Raw genomic sequence first — 13,720 nt, forward strand, 5'->3', positions numbered from 1 at the left:
TGCCTGATGGTAGGATGAGTTCACTTTAGCCTGATATTCAGGAGAAAAAAAACCCCAAAACATATGGGGTTTTTTATATCGGCATTGATCCCGCTGCTGCTCCTGCAGAGGCCCTCCTCCTGAGGTAAAAGAATTTATGGAGGATTCTCAAGGATATAGGGGTTCTACTACATCCCATATCTCAAAAAAATTAAATAAAAATAGAAAATTGCATGGATAGGCGCACATTATCCCTTCCATCTCTGGAGCATCTTCGCGTGGATGATCAGACCATCTCATCTGATGTTGAAAGCTCCAGTACCAGCAGACCTATATTCCCCATAGAAAAGATGGAAAGGATGCTGAAGTCAATCCGGTCAGGTGACCAGGATGTTGATGGGGAAGCCTCCCCGTCCACCTCTCGGAGGCAGAGGGCCTTTCCAAGTGGACGCAGCTTTGGCCAAGCTGATGGAGTCCGAGTGGAAACATCCTGAGAGAGCTCATCTTAATTCCAGTCCCTATTACTGAATAGAGGACTGTTAGAGGTCAAGACCCTGTACCCCATAGCCTCAATCACAGCTAGTTCCTTTGGGTCCCCCTTGTAAGGTGGATTTGGCAGTCGCAAAGCTCTCTCGACGTACAATGGTCCCTCTGGATGATTGTTCCAACTTACAAGACCTTCTGGACCGACGTGTGGGACCCGGAGAGGATGCTATTTCTGCAGCCTCGGTTCCGGCCTCAGTGGCCATGACCTCTACTACTGTAGGGGATAGCTTATGTTCCCCGTCTTGCCCAGCTACAATGGGTTATTGATTCCGGGGTCCCTAGGGACGATATACTGTCCTCAATGTCCTCCCTATTTATGGCTGCTGACTTCATGGGCGAAGCCTCCCATCAACAATTGAAAATAGCCTCTAAGAACATGGCCCTATCCACCACGGCAAGGAGACCCCTCTGACTTAAGCCCTGGAGGGCTGTCACCTCATCAAAATTTGCGCTATGCACGCTACCGTTTGAGCCAGGAAGACTCTTGGACATGGAGTGGATGATTTGATGGAGGGTCTCACGGACACTAAGGGCAAGTCCCTGCCCAAAGCCTCCAGAGGCAGAAGGTGCAAAATTTCACCCAAGAGGCCCTGGACGTGGACGCCCTTAGAAGGCTCCAAGGAAGAAATCAAATTTTTTGACGGGGTCCTGCTCCGTGACCGGAGTCCCTGTGGGGGGTTGACTCTCCCATTTCCTGACCTTGTGGCGTGCTCTTATTCAAGACCCTTGGTGTAAGTAGTAGAATGAGGCTACGTTGTCAAGTTTTCCCATCCTTCGCTCGACCGCCTTGTCGCAACTCGTCCTCTGCCTGTTGCTCATCATTGATCTGGTGTGCTTGTCCAGTACCACGCTCTCCAACATCTGTGCCGGAGTGGCTTCCACAGGCTGAAGCCACTTCTTTACCAGAAAGATTAGATCATGTGTCTGGGATTGGGGCAGGAGACTCTCAGAGTAGGTCCAGTGGTGCACTCTCCCAGCATATACATGCATACTCACACCGAGACATGCCAGGTCATAGTAGGCCTTCTGAGGTTCCCCAGTGAGAAAAAGCGCCACTACATTGCCCACTGATCCTTAGGCAGTTTCTCTCACTCGGCAACTCGCTCAAAGACCCAAAGATATGCCTCCACGTTGTCTATGGATGTTATCTTTTGTAGGGCACTCTGTCCGGCAGCTCAAGTAGCGGTCTGTACCTTCTGGGTCTTTTTTACACCAGTACACTCCTTATCCGGCTCACACACAGAACTCTATGGAAGGAGAGGGGGAAGTAGGAGGCTGCTGCCAGCTGGTTAATTTATTTATTGCCTCATTCTATGCATTGTTGTGTCTGGAAGATATAGCAGTATCTTAAGTGTTCTCCCTCACGCAGAGCAGCAACTATTTTGGGAGTCTTTGCCAGCAGCCTCATTCCTCTGGCCTCTGCATAGACTTATAAACAACTTTACATTAACGTGGTGACGGTCTTTTTGCTTGACTGGTTGTCAATGGATACGAACATGAATGCAGGAACTTCTGGGACTTGGCAGCAAACCAGCCATGATTTCCTTATTGTGACCATACAATAATATTAAAGAGGATGTTTCATCATCTCTGCCAAATCCAGCTCAATAGGCGCTGCTCCACCTTAGACTCTGTATTGTCAGGGGGGTGGTATCAGGCAGGAAAAGGCAAGGGTTCTGAGTTCTGACCTACCTTTGACTGGAGCTCTGAATCATGTCTCCTTGTCATCTCCTGTCTGACACCGCCCAGCAAAACCAACAGCACTTATTGCTCAGGGATAATGGGGGGCTGCAGAAAAAATTCCAACTGTGCCAGAATCAGTGGAAAGACAACTATTAACAAATGTTAAGAGCTGGTGAAAGGTTCTCTTTAAATATGCCAGTCTTCAATGAATGTGCCCCTATTTTTCTCTCCATTACAAAAGTAGTAAGGAAAACATGAGCTATTGCAAAATCAAAAGCCATTTATCTCCCACTAAGATTCATTGTTTTATTTCTGAAGTATAGAATGAAAGTCAACCACCACAACCAAAAACAATATAACAAGTTTATTTCGTTCATTTATAACATGAAGAGTCAAAGTTCAAGCAAAAGTTTCATTTCACTGTAAACAGGTAAAGAACAAATACATCTTAATGTAGACAAAGCGCATTTTGGTCAAAATAAGTAATAAGCTTAAATGGGAAAAATATTAATCACTTTGGCAAAATGGATCATATTTTACAAAAACAAACAAAAAAGTGCCACAGAACAAAAGCAAACTATATTCCCTGTATATGAAGGCATGCAGATAAGGCAATATACAGAATAAGCAGTGTTTGACTTGCTATAGACCACATAAATACCCCTATTCCTTAGTATTTATTTTCACATGACCACGTTATGCAGATCTGAAAAAAATCAGAGAATCTGGGAAACTGATAGTCACAGCTAGTAGGCAGATAAAGGTACTACTAGTTTCTACCACACTGAAAGGGCGATTATACTTTAGGGGGTCTCAGCTGGGTCCATAAGCTGGGACCCTATAGGGTTCTAGAAGGGGCTGAGTTTCTTTTCAAATCACTGCTACATCACTATTTCAGTGTGGTTTAATTCAGTTTAAGCCATTATGACCCTTTAAAAAAATTTTTTTTTATATATATATATATATATATATATATATATATATATATATGCAGCACCTCGAAAGGGATCGAAAAACCTGTTCATTTAAAATTCTATGAAGTCACTGATGTATTAAAAACATGAGAAAGGCCCCCCAGACTAAGCATTCCTCTGAGAGGTGCACATTGAGTGGGTATCCAGTTCCTCTGGATTGCACTTACAGGCATTTATGGTGGATGGTTTGGGTTTGTTATAGGGATGAGTTTTCTGTATCTTGCAGTTATTCCCGCTCTATGTGTTTGGTTAACCTTTATGCATTATTTCTATTGGTGATTTTTTTTCCCCCAGTTGATTGGATATCCATTATTATTTGCTTCCTCACTTTTTGTGTAGTTTCATTTTTATAAATTTACATTTTTTTCATATTTTTAATTTGTATGATTTAATAAACATTTACTAATTTCAGGCCAGGCCTAAAGCATAGTCACATATGGCTAGCCACCAGGCTAACCCGCAGCCATGTATGGTAGCAGTGTAGTGGATGGCAATTAAACAAATCCCATCCACACACTGATGAGAAAAAAACAAACAAACCAGAGTGCAAGGTGTCTTACTGCGAGTTCGGCATGGTTTCCAACCTTTGCAATGTAATGGATGAAAAGTAGCCTAGCCACAGGAGTAAAATCAATGGCAAAATCCAGCCAACTTAGGGCGGGTTCACATCTGCGCCCCAGTCTCCGTTTTCAGTTTCCGCCTTCTGCTGACAGGAGCGTATCTGCCCGTGAGCGTTTCAGGTTTCGCTGCGGAGACCATAAAATGCTCACAGGCAGACACTCTGCAGACCCATTCAAATTAATAGGTTTGAAAAGTGACTGCCAGTTTCCGTCTACTGTCCAGTTTCTTGGGCAGAAGACGGAAACTGATAGCGGAGACCGGGGCGCAGGTGTGATCTCGCCCTTAAGCTGGTTTTTGTTTTATTCCCGATGGCAGACCCAGCAAACTGCAATATGTGTCCATAGCCTTGGGCAGACTTTTTCAATGCGGGATTATAATCACTTCACTTACAGGACCAGTGACTGAATATTCGGATTCTCAGGACCAGATCCAAGTTACCTAACCACACCAACGTCTAGGATTTGTCCAGAGCTGTATTTCACATATATAATCTAAGGGTAATCAATATAATCTAAGGGTATGCAGCTTGTGGCACATAAGTCTAAACACCAAGTCATAGCTATATAAACTGAAATCCATTCAACCGCATGTAATATGAGCACAATTCTTTTGTTATATATAAAAATGCATTTTTTACATCAATATAATTCTCATACAAAATTCATGACGGCACAAAATGTATATCATATTTACCAGTAACTCATTCACTTGCACGGCTACACTAAGAAACAACTAAAACATTTACTAGGTATAAGCAGCACTGTGCAAAGTATATATATATAATTTTTTTTCATACACCGCAGATATTGCAATATGTATGCTTTGCAAAAGCAGATTTTCTCTGTTTTCAAAAATATGACACTTGCACGCTGGGTTCTCCCTCAGTTGGTCGTGATGACTAATTCTACCGAACAGAACGAAGCATATATTCATTGCATATGGATAAATGTCAGACAACTATTCTGTAAAGTGCTGCAACATAAAGCCACATGCATGAGGTCAATAATAAAAATAGTGCAAAGCAAGCTTGAATCTAATATCGGACAGAACATGTTCACACGGGAACGAGTCGGAGTGATCTGTAAACATCGGTGGGTAAGGCTCAAAGCCAATTTCCATTAAACTTGCATTTATGTCTATAGAAAAGGCAGCATTACACACGGAAACTTGGAGGCACAATAAAGGCCTACACCACACAATTCACAATCTGATACCGAGTCAGTACAAGGCAGGCGGGGACAGTACTGTCAACACTAAGCCACTTCAAATGTCACACTAGCAAAAAGAGTACAACTTGGCAGCCTGGGACACCAGCAAGAGTACAGGCAGCAAAGGGTGCACAATGGCAACACTGGATCAGATTCTTACTCTAATCCGATCTGCATATTTCTCAGGAGACGTAAAATACTAGTAACCAGTGCATTATTCTTTATAAGGGAACCTGTCATATGAAAACTGTGGTTGTATCTGCAGGCAGCATGGTTTAGCGCAGAAGGATATAGAATATAGGGGGAATAGATCAGTATAATGTCATTTATCCATTGAAATATCTGCTGAAAAGACAAGGAGGCAGCTGATCAGCGATGGTCAGGAAATGAATGAATCTTTTCCCCCATGCCAATCGATTTGCCCAGCTCCTCCTGCTTTATAAACAGATCGAACTATGTTTCTCATATGACAGATCCCCTTTAAAGATACACTCTGCTTTAAAAAAAAAAAAAAAAAAAAGTTCCCTCCATGTGAAAATTAGCCTGTATGTAGTGTGATGTTACTCAACATCTTTAGGCTAAGGCCCCATGTAGCGGGCTGCGGCAAAAACATCACCGCAGAAAAAGAATGCAGCAGAGACGCGTCAGTTTTTTCCCGCAGTGCTTTTCACAGAAAGGCCACAGAGGTTTTCTCTGCTGACTTTCTGCTTAAATTTTACCTATAGGGAAACAGCTGGCGTTTCCAGAGTTATAATGGACATGCTGCGATTTCCAAAAACACAATGGTTTTGGAAATTGCAGCATGTCCACAGCACCTCTTTTATCTCAATGTGTGGATGAGATTCCCCACTTTGCAGAGATGTGGCCACATAGGAAACGTTGCAGCAAAAATAGTGGCGTCTTTGCCATGTGAGGCCCCAGCCTTAACCTTAAATTGTATCCTCCCCTCCAAAGCACGACCTCCAATCAATCTGACTCCCATAATCCTGCATTGGGTTTATAACAACATGTGCATCAGAGGAACAGGGAGGTTTTCGGTGCTCCAGAGGGGAGCACATAACTTCACAATAAACTTGTCAGTACGTTATTCAATAATATTACACCACATACATGCTCATTTTCAAACAGAAGGGACAAAAATTACTGCAGAATTCCTTTAGTGCCAGCCATAGGATTTTGTTTTTGCCCAGAAGCTCCCATTTCTGGAAAACAAGTATACTGCTATACACATTATATAAATCTAGAAGCAAAAATAAAATACTTTCAATAGCCAATATAAAGATTGGGTTTGTCCTCTATACAGTTATATAAAATACGCACTTGTATAAACTTTGAACTATTCTTATTGCAGCTAAGATTTTCCTTGCACAGTATTTAGTGCCAACTCCACACCCAGATCCAGCCAAAGAGTCAAGAGTTCAATAGGCTGTGGATATGCAGAAAACAATCTTCTATAAAACATAAAATAAAGTAATAAAAGTAAAAATACTAATATCCCCAGGCACAGAAGAATGGTAGAAATTTTACTGCACCCCTGGACTTAAAGTCCTCTATAGTGGCCACGTTTAGCAGTTGGAAGCCATCATCTGCTTAATCTATCCATCCAGCAAAGCACAAAGCACTATCTACAACATGCAAGGAAAGAAAACATTCCCTTTATTGTTCTGAATATAGGCACATTAAAAATCAAAAATCACACGTAGACATTGTATGTATGTATGCATGTATGAATGTATGTATGTATGTACACACGAGACCTCTACCGTTAAAACAGCTCTGACCCATCATGGCACAGATGGCCACAAGATCTCTGAAGGTGTCCTGTTCTGATGATGCCCATGTGCCCACTTGTAGGCACTTTAACATAGGTTCTTGGACCACTCCGTGGCTAGGTTACAAGCGACGCATTTTTTCGCAGCTAACCATAATTGTTTTCAGAAATCTGTCCAGTTCTTTGGTGGAACTGGAGCAGATATAGCAGCCTTTACTCCCCTGCTAGCATCAATGAGACACCCCTGATATCAGTTCACCGCTTGAAACACTTTTGCTATGGACTAAGCACCACATAACTGGACACCCCACGTAACCTGCTGTTTGGGAGATACTCTCACTGCATCGTCCGCTGATCACAATCTGGTTCATATCAACACTGCTTAGGTCTGTACACTTGCCCATTTTACCTGCTTCTAACAAATCTTCAAGAACTTGACCATTCACTTGCTACCCAATATGTCTCATCTCGACATGTGGCAATATGTCATACTTGTGGCTACTAATAAAAGCTTGTCAGACCCTGAAGCACTCAAGGCAGATTTATGCTATCCATTTCCAGCAACGTAAACAATCCATACCCATCTTTCAGGAATTCAGGGTGCACCTCAATGTTAGATGGACCACTAGTACAAGAGAGATTAGGGCTCGATCACACGGGGGGGGGTCAAAACCCACCTGCCAGGACCGTCGCGGTCGTGGCTTCCCCCTCTGGAGTCAGCTCAAATGAATGGGCCGACTCCGGAGGTTGCTGTCGCCAGGCAGACACTGCGGCTCAACGAGCTGCGGAATCCGCCTGAAGAAAGGGCAGCTCCCTTCTTTTTTCCATTAGCGGCATGTTGCGCTAACGCTAGTGGTCTCCATAGACCACCATTGTATGGAGGCAGATTTTGAGGCGAAATCCGCTGTCAAAATCCGCCTCCTTGCCTCCGTGTGAACTAGCCCCAAGTCATGTGCAAATACAAAGTAAATTCTCCCCTCCAAAAAAAGATTTCAAGAATCCTAACCCACTCATGGGCAGATACAGGCCTCTATAAACTGGCCATACATGTGAACGTAATGGACCTCACAGATTAAAACTGCCCATATAGGGACAAAGTGTAGGTTGGAAACCAGCACCAATAGAGACTGAAATTCTTATTTCTAAACGGGTCGTCCCACAATTGAATCCTGTGTTAGAGCACACAAATGTTTAGGACAATAATTCATTATGGTGCCCCCTGGTATTCTATATATACCCTGTCAGAATGTCCATATAGCGCCAGTGCTGCTTCTAGTGTACTGACCCTTACTGGTTGATCTGCACAATAAGGATTAAGGCTGGGGCCCTGTGTGGTGTAAACACCACGGTCTGGCCGCAGCACTCTACAGTCCCTAAAAAATCCCATCCACTCATTGCAGAAAAATACCCGCAGCAGAAATGCTGCATTTTTGGAAATTGCAGTAGATAAACTCTCTACAGAAACAATGGCGTTTTCCGTATAGGTATAATTGAAGCAGAAGACTTTCTGTGAAAAGTTTTGCAGGAAAAAAACACAATGCGTTTCTGCTGATTTTTTCCTGCAATGCTTTCTCGCTGCAGCCTGCTACATGGGTCCTTAGCCTTAAAGTGGTTTTCTAGCTCTTGAAAAATAAAGTGAAAACAGCTAAGGCTGGGTTCATACCTGCACCAGAGTCTACATTTGGAGAATGATCACAGTTACCGTTGAAAATCACCCGCTGCGAAATTGCAATTCCTATTTATTTATTTATTTAGCCGTTTCGGTTTATAAGAAAAGACACCCAACAGATCCCATTATAGTCAATGGGATCAGTCACGCACCATTGGGGTCCGCTATTTTAGACCCTGATAGACCAGATCAATGGACACATGGGAGCAGATGTGAACACAGTGTTAACAGAAGCAGGTTACTCACTTTTCACTGATATCGCTCCACTCCCTGGTGTCCCCCAACACACACACGAAAAATTTCTATCTGCCCATCCAGCTAACCACTGGCCAGAGTCTCAGAGCATTGCCAATGTGTGTGTATCTAACTCCAGAAGGAGCAGAGGGGGATTAGAGAAAAGTGAGTAACCTTGTGTTATGTTGGTTCCTATGTGTTATACTTTATTTTTAATACACTGAAAACCCCCCCTAATCATAGATATATGATTATCGCATATGTTGAAGAGGATCCAGGTAGTATGAATCCTGGGCACTTATGTCCAGCAGCAGTGAACATATCAGGTGGACATTCTGGGAGAAAATTAACAGTACACTAGGGGGCACCAGAACAAGCATGTAACAGCTATATCTAAACACGAGGAATAATATGAGAACATTCTTACCGTAGGTATTGTGCAATATAACAAAGAAATGTAGCATTTAATGGTGAGAAAATCTTCAATACAAACATCTCTTCTAAAACAGACACACATTCTTAGGCCTGGCTCACGTCTGCGTTTGGTAATCCATTCGGATTGGATTAATGAACGCATTGGCAAGCGGTGTGCAGTGAAAGCACACAGACCCTATAGACCAGGGGTAGGGAACGTACGGCTCTCCAGCTGTTGCAAAACTACAACTCCCAGCATGCATACTTGCTCTGCTGTTCTTGGAACTCACATGGAAGTGAGTGGAGCATGATGGGAGTTGTAGTTTCACAGCAGCTGGAGAGCCAAAGGTTCCCTACCCCTGCTATAGACTATAATGGGGTCCATGTGCTGTTTGCATGGAACATGCGGACAGAAAAGTACTTCACAATCTACTTTCCTGTCCGCATGACTCATGCAGAGACCATGAGGAAAACACAGACATTATAGTCTATGGGGTCCATGTGCTTTCACTGCACACCGCTTGCTAATGCATTCAGTAGTTCATTCAGGGGGTCCTCATGTGGACTCCCTGAACGGATTATCGAACGCAGATGTGAACCGGGCCATATGTGAAAAAGATAATCATGAGCAAAATTTCGCTATATATCTATCAAAACATTCTTACGTGGTAACCAGTATGACTGGCAGTCTCATCTAAATTTATAGAATAAGGCCCCACATTGCGGAAACGCAGCTCTTTATATTTCAGATTTTTCTGTGTTATTTTGAACCAAAGCCAAGAATAATTACAGAAGGAACGGAAAATATATAGAAATGTCTTATACTTCTCCCTTCTGCTCAATCCTCTTCTGGCTTTGGCTCAAAAAAAAAAAAAAAAGCAGCAAAATCTGCAACAAAAATAGCTGCGCCTCAGCAATGTAAGGAACCTCAAACATAATGCCACATTCACACAGCAGTATTTTGATCGGTAAATCAAAATAAGAAGAGAGTCTGAAACAGATGCGCTAACATTTTCATTATACTTTCTGTGCAGGGCTCCAGCTCTGATTCTGGCAAACGCTAATACTAATTTCTGATCAATATACTGACCCATGACAGTAACCTAAGAGGACCAATACTATTTTATTATTTTTAATGCATTGCTCCACCCTCATTGCAATCTATGAAACAATCAAGCTGCATTTGGCAGAATGATACTGGAAAACCATAATGTATTCCTCTTTCATCACAACCTACAATGCAAAACTCAAGTCTTGGAGAGCTATGGCTATATGTATTAAAGGGGGATGGTCGGATTTCCAGAATCACAGGCAAACCCAGTCAATGAAAGAAACGGCCACACCATACACAGACAGCTAGCATCTTCTTATTAAAAAGGCACGAGGCATTCCAATGTCTACAACATTATAAGGAAGTGATCGGTCATATGAAGCCAACGGTATATATACACCGGGTCATATGAATAAAGCTGAAGACAAAGAGAATCAAGTGGTTTCCCCTTTATCCTATAGAAACTTTTACATTTATCCTCTGTAAGCTAAACACTGTTATTTCTGGCAACTATTTGGCTTATCTAAAAACTATGGGGCAAATTTATCAATAGAAGTCCAACACTTTTTTGTCTACCTTTACACCAAAATTTATGGTGCATAACATTTCCGACATATTTATGAACAGTGTGCACCAGAAAGAACAGAAAAATACAACAGGCTCGACACTTTCGAATAATGTGCACCAGAATGGGCGTAGTTTATAGTGAGTGTGGTTTATGGTGGGCGTAGTTTAGAAGTGACTCACTTTACGACACATTTATGAAACCAAAAACAAATATGGTGTAAGTTTAAAATGGAGTAATGAAGTTATGACAATTTACTTTGTGCACCATAAATTCACGCCGGGCGCCACATATTTGTCTTTTCAATAAAAGAGAGATGATTTGTGTCGGTTTATATTTTGCGAAAAATTGTAGGGTCTTTGATGCGTGCGCCACATATCTGTTCCGTACAGCCTGTGAGTTAAGTTTTTTTGTCTACATGTCTTGCACCAAATACTTATCTCATGGTGAAGCTGGACGCTTTTAGTGAGATGGTATTGGAGTCAGAATTTTGGAACTTCTAGAAACAACTCCATATTGAAGGTCCGTAGGAGAGAATCATAAATATGTCTAAAACTGCAAATGGGATTCATACTTTAAGGGCTAGTTCACACGGGGCAAGTTGGTAGCGGATTCTGAGGTGGAATCCGCCTCAAAATCCGCTGCCAAAAATGGCTGCCACTGACTTCAATGGGAGCCGCTTGCTTCTTTTTTTCTGCTAGCTAGTAGTGGAAAAAAGAAGCGTGTTTCCCGATCTTGCCGTGGCGCGAGGCTCCAGCCCATTCTTTTGGGCCTAATCCATCGCGGAATGCCACGACAGGATGCCAGTGCACTGCAGTGGCATCCTGTGGTGGCAGTCATGACAGAATGTGCACACGCGGAACTCCATGTGAACTAGCCCTAAGGCAGTGCAAAGATGGACAGCATTGATAAATGTGCCCCAATGTCGGCAACTCATCTGAAGCGATTTTATGCTAAAGATACTTATTGCAACAAAATCACACAAAAGGGAATGAACATTCTAGTAACACTGAGTGTTGTACAAGAACTCCCAAGCATTGTACATCGGCTCACAACGTGTCAATCAATCATTGGATCCACCTTCTACTATACTTTGTATATCAGATTTCTGCTTGCTGTTGCTGAACAGACACAGTTGTAACTACTTACACAGCAGAAACCATTAGGAAATAAAGAGTTACAAATAAAGAACTCTGCCAAGTGCTGTATGTTCACAAATGGACATGGGGGGGGGGGGGGGGAATTAAAAAGATTGTGGAGGAATCTTGTGTGACATTCAGACAGTTCACATATGCAGGTAGCCCAGCGGCACCTTCCCACATGAAACCCTGATAATGTCCTTAATGACAGTATTATCTATGAACTCCATATTCCCTGACAACTTCAGCATAATGTGGCCACTAGATTTATACATAACGTCTTACAAAAATAAGATGCAGAAAAGATTTAGAAGTTTTCTGACAAACTAGCGAGAGAAATGCTGACTGAAGGGAGATGTCTGTGGAAATGTGATCTGCTGGGTGGAAGTTTTTATTGTTGCGGGTTGCAGTGCTTGGAAAGTCATTCTTCCCAAAAATGAAAAATCTGCATCCCAACAATCAATTGACAATTTCTTGTTTTACGCTTGTTTTAAGGCCCCATATTGCAGAAAAGTAGCGTTTTTTTGTTGCAGATTTTGCCGCGGTTTATTGATCCAAAGTCAGGAGTGGCTTGAAAAGGAATTGAAAATATAAAGGAAGCGCATACAGGCTTCCCTTTGTTAGATCCACGCCTGACTTCAGCTAAAAAAAAACGCAGCAAAATCTGCAACAAGAAAAAACAAAACAACCCTGTGCTTCCACAACATGAGGCCTTAGCCGTAAAGAGGTTATTCGGTTTCTAACATTGTTGGTCCAGGTTACAACCTCTCAGACCTAATACTGATGGGTTATCCTAAGGCTGGAAACCGTATGATCCCTTTAATTTATGGAGCGGTCATCTAGAATGTCAGCCGACACAGATCAACTACAAATGACAAGTCACATAGAAAACAACCGCCTTAAACTATTACTCCATGTCCATCTTAAGTTTAGAATATAATTTTCTTTTTAATGTTAATATTTTTTTTTTTCTTCAATACATTATAAACAGAAGATTGTCGGCCATGATCTATGCGGTGTGCCCTTGTAGTAATTGCCTTCGACTTCTATCTTAGGATAGATATATCAACATTTATAAAAGACTTTATCCAGCTTCATCAATAGAATAGATCATCAATTTCAGATCAGATGACGTGTGTGTGTGTGTGTGTGTAATAGGATGTATATAAATCTCTCAGATGATTTTAGGACTGATCCAAAAACAGAAAAGCAGCATTTTAGTTACTAAGGCCCTTTACAGCAGACTTACGTTTCTTAAGATTTGTGTCTATTTGAGTCTACACCAGTGACAATTCTTGGATTTTTAAATGCTAAATGCAATAAAAATGTTTCAACTGGCGATTTTGAGGCTCCCATGCCACTTTCATGGAAGCATACAGGTTGGCGTAGATTTCAGCATAGGCGCACAGCCCGGCAGAGGAGCCGACTCATTTATGAAAAGGTATGTAACCCCCCTCATACATATGGCAGCAATTCAGACAGTGCAGAGAATAGGAAGACTGGCGTTGCTGCCAGTCTTCGCAAATATCTCCCAATGTCTCTGAAAATATTTGATTCAAGGTTCTTGATTTCTGTACGAGACACAGCGCACCCTGTGGTTTTACAATGACATAAGAAAAGAAAAGACATTTTTCTGCACCACAAATTTACCGCGAATTAAAGTACAATATATGTGAATGGGGTTTTGAAAAATACATCCACATGCAGCGAGAATTTTTCTTGCCGATTCCAGAGGACAATTGGCTGTACAATCTGAATGTAACAGCTGCCACTACATTTGGGGTGAGAACCAATGCATTGGAACTTACCCGAAGGAGTCTCATTTCTTACAGCTCCAGTCCAGCACAGATTTATCATCTCCATATA

Source organism: Leptodactylus fuscus, chromosome 5 (genome assembly GCF_031893055.1).
Source record: "Leptodactylus fuscus isolate aLepFus1 chromosome 5, aLepFus1.hap2, whole genome shotgun sequence".
Taxonomy (NCBI): Eukaryota; Metazoa; Chordata; class Amphibia; order Anura; family Leptodactylidae; genus Leptodactylus; species Leptodactylus fuscus.